We start from the raw sequence: 11197 nt of genomic DNA, 5'->3' as shown, positions 1-11197 counted from the left end.
TCTCTGAAGCACGTGATGTTATTCCACGGCATCTTACCAACAGCAGAACTTCCGGAGCTGGAGCAGCCCTCTCACACCTGCGCACTCTCAGCCCAGTGTGCACACCATCTAACCCTGTCGTTGTCGTTGCCACAGAGCTTGTGGCATCTCCACGGGACGAGCCGCCATCAAGAAACCACTTGCTTTACTCATCCGTAGGCGTCGACTGCTCACACACTCACTCGGCTTATCATGAGATCGCAGCAGTCCAGGCACATCTTCGGGCTCCGCTTCTACATCGAGTCCTCTTGCGACTCCCTCTACGTCTGCAGAGGAAGGCTCCACCGAAGCCCTCGGTGCCGCAAAGCCATCTGGGAGCGCTGGAGTGAGGGCCTCCCGAACTTCTGTGAACAAGGATATTCGGACTTCCTCCCACGAATCACAAATGTTGAGTCCTTTCCAGAGGTTTTCGGTTGATTTTGCCCAGATCCATCGGAGAAATCACTGTTTATGGCAGCTATGCCTTATGAAATGTATTTAGCCAATAATTAATAACACCTGAAAGTCAAAATCACTCCTCGATCCATGGGCTTCTGGAGGACTTGCTGCAGCTTCCACACCAGCACCTGCTGTCTGACCCGACACTGGGGTACAGGGGCAGCTCCTTACACCTCAGGAACCAGCCTCCACTGGCTTCAGACTTCTGCTGCAGCTTCCTCCCCTCTCTTGGCTCTCATAAAATTGAAAAGAAGTGGGGCTTTGCTCTGGATAAGGCTTTGGCTTAAGGGGATGTTGTACCTGGTTTGATCTGTCCAGACCATTAAAATTTTGTTCATATCAGCATAAGGCTGTCTTTCTTTCTTTTCTTTTCCTTTCTCTCTCTCTGTCTCTGTCTCTCTTTCTTTTTCTCCAGAGAGAGTTTTGCTATAGGGCATATGCACTTGCTGAGAGACAGAGAGCTAGAAAGTGAGAAATCACCCCCCCCAGGGGGTTGGCCATGTTGCGATCCCTTCTTCTCCATTCTCCTCTCGGGATCTTGGGCACGCATGCACACGTGCCGGTGTGAGCTTTAAGCTGCCGGATCCAGGACTTGAACCCCGTCAAGTAAGTGAGAGTCCGGCAGTATAACCATTACGCCATCTGCTGGTCCCGATCTGCCTTCTTACCTTTACGTGATAGCTAGAGCAGGACTTCTGGTTTCCTTCCAGAACTTCCTGTGTTCACAACTGGCTGACTGACACTAGAGGGCTAGCCTTCTGGCTTGGCTTGGTTCTCACAGTACCTTCCTCAGGAAGCTTACTCGTGTCTAGCCTTTGATTTAGAGAGGGAGAAATGCAACTCTTCTTTCCACCCGAACAATTGACAGCCATGGTAGACTTACTAACTGACTTAATTCCGATATTGTTGTGTCTCAGCGAATAGGGAGGCAGAGAGGACCAGAGACAAGGGAGTAGCTGCTCAGCAGAACGGTCGGCACACACACCACACTTACTGACTCATGCTGGCCATCCTTCTGGGCACAACCGTAACGCCAAAGATCACCAGCACACATCACCCTGACAGGTGCAATATTAAGTTAAAAGTTCGAAATATTAATGTTCTGATAGTCACCAAAATTTGACACAGAGACACAACGTGAGTGCCTGCTGTTGGGAGAATGGGCGACAGGCTTGCCCGGCTCAGGGCTGCTGCAGCCTTCAGTTTGCCACAGCACAAAACGAGGTGTGCAGATCTGGACTGCGCTGGTAGTTATTAAAGACCACGCCCGCAAAACTGCACACGACTACACGCATGCACACGCAAGAGTGCACGTGTACCGTGAAACCTGAACAAGTCGTGCCAGTGTCCGTTTCCTGGCTTTGGTATAGCATTGTGGTGGTGTGGGGTGTAGACATTGTGGCAAAGGGGGGCTTTGAGCTTCCCTGTACATTTCTTTGCAATATCCTGTGAATCTATTATTATTATTAAAATAAAAATTAGAGACCAGCAGATGGCGTAATGGTTATATTGCTAGACTCCCATATAGCTGACCATGGTTTAAGTCCCGGACCAGGCAGCTTAAAACTCACACCGGACACATGTGCATGCGTGCATGCCCACGATCCTGAGAGAAGAAAGGAGGAGAAGGGATTGCAGCATGGCTATCTCTCCTGGGGGGTGATTTCTCGTTTTCTATCTCTCTGTCTCTTCGGCAGACACAACGTGAGTGCCTGCTGTTGGGAGAATGGGCGACAGGCTTGCCCGGCTCAGGGCTGCTGCAGCCTTCAGTTTGCCACAGCACAAAACGAGGTGTGCAGATCTGGACTGCGCTGGTAGTTATTAAAGACCACGCCCGCAAAACTGCACACGACTACACGCATGCACACGCAAGAGTGCACGTGTACCGTGAAACCTGAACAAGTCGTGCCAGTGTCCGTTTCCTGGCTTTGGTATAGCATTGTGGTGGTGTGGGGTGTAGACATTGTGGCAAAGGGGGGCTTTGAGCTTCCCTGTACATTTCTTTGCAATATCCTGTGAATCTATTATTATTATTAAAATAAAAATTAGAGACCAGCAGATGGCGTAATGGTTATATTGCTAGACTCCCATATAGCTGACCATGGTTTAAGTCCCGGACCAGGCAGCTTAAAACTCACACCGGACACATGTGCATGCGTGCATGCCCACGATCCTGAGAGAAGAAAGGAGGAGAAGGGATTGCAGCATGGCTATCTCTCCTGGGGGGTGATTTCTCGTTTTCTATCTCTCTGTCTCTTCGGCAAGCCCACACGCCCTATAGCAAAAATCTCTCCGTAAAGGGCCAAATTTGACTTGGTGTATGGACAGATATCCGCTACATGAACGACGCGTGTTTGCAGGTAAACGGTGAAACAGGTAAAGGTGGACATCAGCAATAAGAGGCCGCGTGAGCAAGGACCACCTGGATCCAGCAGTAAACATGAAAGTACCCCTAGGTCTGTGGCTATGTGCTACTATTTTTAGATGGCTGTGTGGCCTTACCCTCGTGGGACACTAGGATATGCCTAAATAGCTGTCTCTGTTCACTACAAATAACCCTGCTTCATCCCTATTTTAAGCCGCGGGCCTGCCCTACTTTTGCAGCCTCGCTTCCTAATCTTCCACCTGCCTGTCTGGTCATGAACCGGTTCAACATCACTGAAGAGGCTATATTAAATATGATTACTGAAAATCACATGAGCCTTCCGGTTCTTTTCGTAACTTATTAGAACAAGTGATTTTAGCCCAATGATCTGATCGTGCTCTTTGAGATCATTATCTATGATAGCCATGGAACTCCCTTTCCAACTATTAGCTAAGCCCTGGCTCTCCTAGAGCCAAGGAAGTAAGAACCGCCGTCGGTGACAGTCGACAGGAACAATGACACCTGCAAAGACATATTTTCTATATGGTTGTTCTATGGATAAACCCACTAGGTACCTTTATTACTAAAGCCACTCACTAATCCTATTTTATCTGTAAACTTTCCCAAAGCCATAGGTCGCAACAACAAAATAGACCTAGGTGCACACACACAAAACACAAATTAAGCCTTACCTCTTTAGGCCACTGACCATGGCCAAAGTGTAAACTTGGAAAGACTGTCAGTTTACAGAGTGTGGGTGCAAACATTTCACACGGGTGGTCTACAGCCCTCTGTGCCCAAACAGACACTGTGCTAAGCCCTTCACGTACAACACGGACGGCCTCGTTCAGTTCCTAGAGCGCTGTGTCCCAGCAGGGCCCGTGCGCGTCCCCACACTGTCTCCTGTAAAACAAGCGTCCTGTGCGTGCACTACCTTCAGCACCTAGCCGTGGGCGGGGCGCTGCAGTCGGCATGGGGACGCCTTATTCTTACCCTTGAAGAGGACAGCTCTGTGTGACTTAAGGACGGAAAGACATTTAAGGACATCTGTGAAGCACAGATCGCGGGCGCCCACATGCCAGGTTTACCCAGAGAGGTCTCCGAGCTGGAACCCGGAACCTTCCTGTGTAGGGCAGCCTGGCAGAGGGTCACGTTTCACCACCACGCCAGTCTGGCCCCCCCATCTTTTGCGCCCCTCAATCACTCCCGTAAAACTAAAACACGGCCAACTCACTTTCCACACCATCTCTTTGTGCAATGCCGGAATTCTCTAGTTTTGGGTTAGGCACATATACGTTAGTGTGGGGGGTCATTTAACATGTGGCCGTCAGGATAACCCCACGGCCCCCGGTGAGGCCACTGCTGACCGCCCAGCATGCTCGGCCAGCCCTCCTGGCCCCCTTCCCTTCACTTCCTCCTAGTCTCTGACGCCCTCAGCCCACCCCTCCTCTCTGCTTGCTGGCCCAGTGCGCCTTCTTCTCCACCCTTACTTCCATCTTCCCAAGTCCCCTCCCGTAGCCAGAGCGACTTCTCTTCCCTGCAAGTTGCTGCCCGGCTTTAATTTTCTTTAAAACTTATCTTTTTTTTTTTTTTTTTTTAGCTTTCTCCCATGAAGAAGACACTATTGAATCCTTAAATATAATGACACCCTTCCCCAAGCCTACCTGTTTTGAGTTTTTTTTTTTTTTTTTAAGGTTTTTGCCATAGTGTGCGCTCGCAGGAGAGAAACAGAAGTAAATGAGAAATCCCCGGGGGTGGGGGCATGCTGCATCCCTCCTCCTCCTGGGATTTTGGGTACACGCACATAAGCACCTTGCATGACTCTCAAGCTGTTGGTAGGACTCGAACCAGCACTGGCCATGTGGAAGCCAACTGCTGGCTCCAGGGCATTTCTTAGTTGCACTTCTTTTTCTCTCTCCAACTTCAAACAGTCATGAATTGCTTAACCATGGGGCTAGTCCTGAGATGCTTTGAAGGCAATTCTGCCATCTGGCCAATGCCACCGAGGGCAGTTGCACCAGCTGAGATGGCCCAGTGGTACCAGGCGACACGCCTGGTCTGCGCTTCTCACCTGGGCCGTGGGCACACGCGCCTGCCACTGACCAAACGTCGTCCTGTGGAACACGGGTACCTTAAAATCATACAGTTACACACAGCGAAAGAAGAGTAAATTGAACACCAATCTGTTCTTACCTAGATTCACCATGCTGAGCATCTGGGCCTTTGTTTGCTCTCTACAAATACAAAATCTATTTTTTCTGAACCTTTTGATAGCAGACATCTTAACATTTCGTTGTAAATACCTCATCAGTTATCACCCAAGAGTAAAATCTTCCTTCTATATAACCATGCACCATGCCATCATACCCCGTATTTAACACTTATGTGACACACACACACACACACACACACACACACGTATATATTCAGTTTTCCCCAGCTGTCCCCAAATTGTACTTTACAGCTTATTCTCCTCATCCAGACTTAACTCTGCACCTGCTGTTTCTCCGTCATTATTCAATCCCCCACTCTCTTTCACTTTTTCACTTGGACAGTTAAGGTCAACTGCCCTGTAAAAGTCGCACACCTGGGATCTGTCAAACTGTCTACTGTGACTAGGTTCGGGTTAAACATTATTTGCAAGAATTCTACGTAGATAATTCTAACTGACTCTGAACACTATTTCACTTAGGATGTCTGTCTCTTGAGCTGACAGTCTAGACGCTGCACAGGATTACTCGGTATGTAGGAAATCTAACGGCGACCATCGAAGATACACACGATCTTGGCAGGCTTATCTAGTACATCTTCCTACCACTCACTAGAGAGACCCTGCTTACCAACCTCACCTACTTCTTTTTAAAAATTATTTTAACTTTATTATTGTTATTACGATGTTAATTTGATCAGAGAAAGAGAGAGGGAAAGTGATAAAGCAAGCTGCCAGGTCCGGGACTCAAACCACAGTCAGCCATGTGGGAGCCCAGCGTCCTTAACCACCATGCTACCTGCTGGTCCCAACCTCACCCACGTCTAACAATAAATGAAGACAAGAAGCGAAAGGTTTGGGGACAATGCCGTTTGCTAACAAAACCAAAGCGACTACGGGGAACTAACAGTTGCCTCTGAGTAAAGGAGGAGGTTAGAGCCTAAGTGAGGAGTCACTGAGGTTTGGGTTGGCATTTCTGGACCTCAGTTCTAAATGTCAAAATGTAGCTCATTTTACGGTCTGGTAACGGCCGCACGGTGATGGTAGTAGCCGTAAGACACCTTGACTGCCATCCGTCATCTAGCAGTTAGCCGCAGCACAGCTCCGGTGTGACTACGAACGCCGGAACCGGCTGGATAATTTGCCCCTCGTGGACATATGTCTAAAATCGGTCCTTTCCCCAAACGTCACTTTAATGGAACGATATTCCATTCCTATTACCACGTACTACTTAGGAAAGGTCTTTAACCCTCACGTTCACTCTAAGTCCTTAGCCTTTCTCTCTGGAGTGACGCTCACTTTTATCTTGACAGTGTGAGGTGACAGTAGGTTACTTCACAGAAGAAGGCTTTATTAGGCCCCGCCACAAAGGCACGTGATGTGAAGATGGTTCTGCTCCACAGGCTAAGGCCCCGGGAGGCCCAGCTTCCAGCCCCGGGTCCCCTGGGGAGCACGGGAAGACCCGCCTGAAAGCATGATGGCCCATGGGCCCAGCTACCTGGCAGGCCGAGGTGAGAAGGGTCTCAACACAGCAAGACCTGCCACTTAAACAAAGTTTTCATCCAACGTTTGATAGCGAGAAGTGATCCACGCCAACACTATAAAAGTAGACAAGAAAACCTTATTCCTGCTCAAAAAATAATTAAGGGTTGACATTAAGATGCCCTTTCAGGGGACCAGCAGGTGGCGTGGTGGTTAAGGTGCTGGACACTCCCACATGACTGACCACAGTTCGAGTCCTGGACCTGGGGGCTTGCTTTCTCACCTTCCCTCTCTCTCTCTGGTCAAACTAAAGATAATAAATAAAATTAATAAATAATTCTCTTCAAAAAAAAAAAAAGATGTCCTTTCAGAAGCTTCAGACTTCCACTCAAGGGTAGGAATCTCAAGTATCATGGATTTCCAGTGTTTTAAAACTTCAGCAGCACGTTGATTAGGAGATAAACAAAATAAAAGTAAACAAACAGGGCCGGCAGGTGGTGCGGTGGTTAAGGTGCTGGACTCCCATATGGCCATCTACGGTTCGAGTCCTGGACCTGGCGACTTCTTTCTCACTTTCCCTCTCTCTTCCTCTCCCTCTCTGGTTGAATTAAAATAAATAAAATAAAGTAAAATAAAATCATTCTTAGGGGAAAAAAAAGAAAGAAAAATCATGCTGGGGATTTAAGCTGGGGACGTGTGTGGAGAAGCGATTATGGCGTGGCCGGGGGGGGGGGAGTGATTTCTCACTTTGTCTCTGTCTCTCTACGGCAAGCGCACGCACCCAACATCACTGACGACTCACGCAGATACACACTTCTGGGGCGTAAGCGCGGACACAGGGTCTGTGGGCGTGAACTACACCTGAGAGCTGAGACAACATGAGAGACACATCTTACTGAAGACGCATCTTACTGAAGTCTGACTCTTCTAAAGCCAGGGCGATGGAGTCTCCCTGTCTGCCATGTAATTCCTATGGAAATTTATTCGTTGTTTCTGAAAAGATTCAGTCAAGAGGACGAAACTGTTTTAATAAAACCCACAAAGGAGAGACTCGAGGTCAGACGGTGGTACAGCAGTACAGCAGACACTCTGCAGGGCTCCAGGTTGGTGTGTGGAGGCCTCCCTGCTAGGCAGGTGGCGAATGTGCCCCTAATCTAGGGCTGGCTGAAATTAATCATAGAGCATGGTGTCGAGACCACATTAGGGGTGCCGCCTGCCTGTCTCGCTCACTGATAAACTTCCAAGTAAAAAGGAACTTGAGAGGCCAGCAGGTGGCACGGTGGTTAAGGACACTGGACTCCCACATGGCCCACCACAGCTCGAGTCCCAGACCTGGCGGCTTACTTTCTCACTTCCCTTCTCTCTCTCTTTAACTCTGTCCCTCTCAGGTCAAATGGTAATTAAGTAAGTAAATAAAATAAAATGATTCTTTAAAAAAAACCTTGGAAACTAGAGGGAAAAAAAGGTAAGTTTTACAACTTTTTTCTTTAGGGACTTTTGCCATAGGGAGCATGCTCTTGCTGGAGAGACAGAGAGACAGAAAGTGAGGAATCACCCCCCCAGGGAGGGATGGCCAGGCCACAGTCCCTTCTCTATTCTCCTCTCAGGATTTTGGGCACCATGCACAAGTGCCTAGCATGAGTTTCAAGCTGCCAGGTCCAGGATGGATCCATGGTCGACTACCTGGAGTCCAGCACCTCAACCACTATGCCACTTGCTGACTAAAGTTTCACAACTTAATGGCAAGGTTCCAGTTGTCCGCCCCAGCACGCAGGGACCCTTCCACAGGCTCGCTGAAATGTTACTTTTAAAGCAAAAAAGACACAATGAGCACACTGCAGCGGGCCCTCAAGAAATTCCAATGGATGAATGGAATTATTATTTATTTTTATTTGACCAGAGAGACACAGTGAAAAAGAGAAAGAAAGAGAGAGAAAGTGACAAAGCAAGCTGCCAGGTCCGGGACTTGAACCACAATCCACCATGGGGGAGTTCAGCACCCTTAACCACCACGCCACCTGCCAACCCATTATAAAATTTTTAAACAAAATAAACACCCTCAACTGCTGGAGGAATCCAGCCTCCAGGGAAGGAGCAGACGAGGCTATGCTGGTCTCGTCAGTTACCGATGGGCTTCCTTGTGTTACAGAATGTGTGCTCTTCCTGACTAGGAACGGCTCCTAGCTTGTAATTCCACTGATTGATTGATTGATTGATTGACTTATGTGATTTTTCAAGCCACTGGGTCTGGATCTTGAACCATGGTCAACCATATGGGAATCCAGCACCCTAACCACTACGCCACCTGCTGGCCTGTAATTCCATGAATTTCTAATGGGGGGGTTCAAATGCTAACGATTACTCTGCTAACCCCTCTGTAGTAAGCTGAGCTGATACTAGACTACCGTCGCGTTTCACTACACTACCTTATTTTCAGCATCTCTCATGTTATGTCACTTGCATGACTCAAGCTTTACAGGGATATTATTATTTAATATATTATTCTATAATTAATATGTAATTAATTATAGAATGTATTTTCTAGTAATTATCATATATTATATACTTATTATTATTTAATCATTTTACCTATTTTACAGGTGAGATTATTAAAACAAAAAAAAGTTTAAGTAAAAAGGCAAGGGTTGTAAAAAAATAAATAAGGCAAGGTCACAAGTAACCTCCAGAAACGGGTAAAACCTAAGCTTTCCGTGGACCAGCAGCTGGTATGGTGGTTGAGGTCTGGACACTCCCACATGGCCGCCCACGGTTCAAGTCCTGGACTTGGTGGCTTGCTTTTTCACTTTCCCTCTCTCTTTCTGTCTGGTCAAATTAAAATAAATTAATGAAAAAAATAAAATGAAATAAAACCTAAGTTTTCTGACGACCAGGTCAGTTCTTCAGTTTAGGAAAGACACCGTGGAAAGAACACTTGAAATATAAATCACTCCCACCCACCCACTCTTCCCCAAGATTTGCTCAAACAAAACAATGAAGACTTTCAAGTTAACAGATAATGACAGAGCCAGAATAACTGGGGGGTGCCATCACCTCGGAAAAGGCTTTGTGCTGTGAATAGCTGCGGGCAACTCTGGCCACACGAGCTGTGTCCACTCAGGACTTGGCCCCCAGCACAACGGCTGTTACTGCCACAGTGACACTGCATCCCCCAGTGAGACGTCGATTGTTCCAAACTCTTAAAAGCCAGGAGGATGCCGCGTAAGTCACGGAGCAGCCAAAACAGCCGTGCACAGGTTTCTACACGTGAGTCCACGCAGAACACCTGGCGTCCCTTGTGTCGCACGCATGTAAGGGAACTCTCACAAGTGCACCACACACAGAAATACATCGTTTTGCTGAAACACAGATCGGCAGCCCGCAGGATGAGGGGCACTCCCTCCGCACGAGTGCCTAGCAATAACCCGGCACCTCATTTTAACTGTTTATTTCACTTTCCTTCTACTTCGGGGCCTGAGATGTCCTCTGTATGTTCGGGCATGGAGGGTCGAAACTGCATGGTGCGGTGGTGGTCAGGTTTTGGGGTTCCTAAAGGTCCCAGGGCAGCTGGGAAGCCTCAGTGGACCCTACTGTCTCTTGCGGTTGGGTTTCTCTTACTCCCCTACGGGCTGCATTTCAGGAGCGGCAGGGAAGGCCATGAGGGCATGTCCCAATAGAAGAGTCCTGGGGAGACAGGCAGAACCCCACACTGGCAGAGCGGGGAGGGGGCCAGGACGGGCGGAAGCTGCCCACACCCTTGTTCCGCAGCAGGCAGCGGCCATATGAACAGCACCTACAGAAATTAATGTAAGGGCGACCTTCTGTTATCAGAAAAGGGTACGCTTATTACATTCTGACAGTTAAGAGCGGGTCATCTACTCCTAATGGGTTGAACTGAATATGGTCAAAATAATTTAGCTATTAAAGGAATCATGTGAGTTATATGAACAAGTCGCTTAAATGCTTAATGACACCACACACATGCTGGGTAGAGAAACCGCAAAAAGCCCATTTTATTCACTGATGAGATTAGAAGGGGAAATATCTCCTAGCGAACACACTAAAATTCTTCACCTTCCTGACCATCAGTAGGCTTTCCCCCCCTAAAAAAAATCCTTGCCCCCAATCGTAGTTTTCTCCTAACATCAAGAGGAAGGCAGAAACGTGCTCTGACCGCCTCCCCACGGTAAGCCCGTCCCGCCCTGGTCTCAGTACAGCCCTTCTCTAAAGCAAGGCTTTCAGGCCCACGGTGCACACCCCACGGGGCTGCTCAGCAAAGCAGCGCCCAACTAGGGTTATGATTAACCCGCCAGAAGCTGGAGGGCAGGACAACTAGTGAAAGCCCTCCAAGATTTAGAAAGGAGCACTCGCCTCCCGGTCCCACGGTTCCCACGGCAACGGAAGCCTCGCCTCGTGCACACCCACATCGCAGCCAGAGCTCGCCCTCCGGGTCTGCGCGGCCGCAGGGACGCCCAGACCACCCGCTGCCCAGAACCGGCGCCCACTTAGCCCGCGGGGGGCCTCTGTCCAGGCTCAGTAGGTTCGTCTCTTTCGGTGACAGCGTGACCCGCCGACCCAGAGAAAGTGGGCCAAAAGGTACACAGCAGTGGCCTCGGAACCAGGGCGGGCCGGGGAGAAACCCCCGCTCGCTCGTCCACGAGGCTCCC

This window comes from Tupaia chinensis, unplaced genomic scaffold, assembly GCF_000334495.1.
Source record: "Tupaia chinensis unplaced genomic scaffold, TupChi_1.0 Scaffold000494_1, whole genome shotgun sequence".
NCBI lineage: Eukaryota > Metazoa > Chordata > Mammalia > Scandentia > Tupaiidae > Tupaia > Tupaia belangeri.
Note: the sequence above shows the minus strand (reverse complement) of the source record.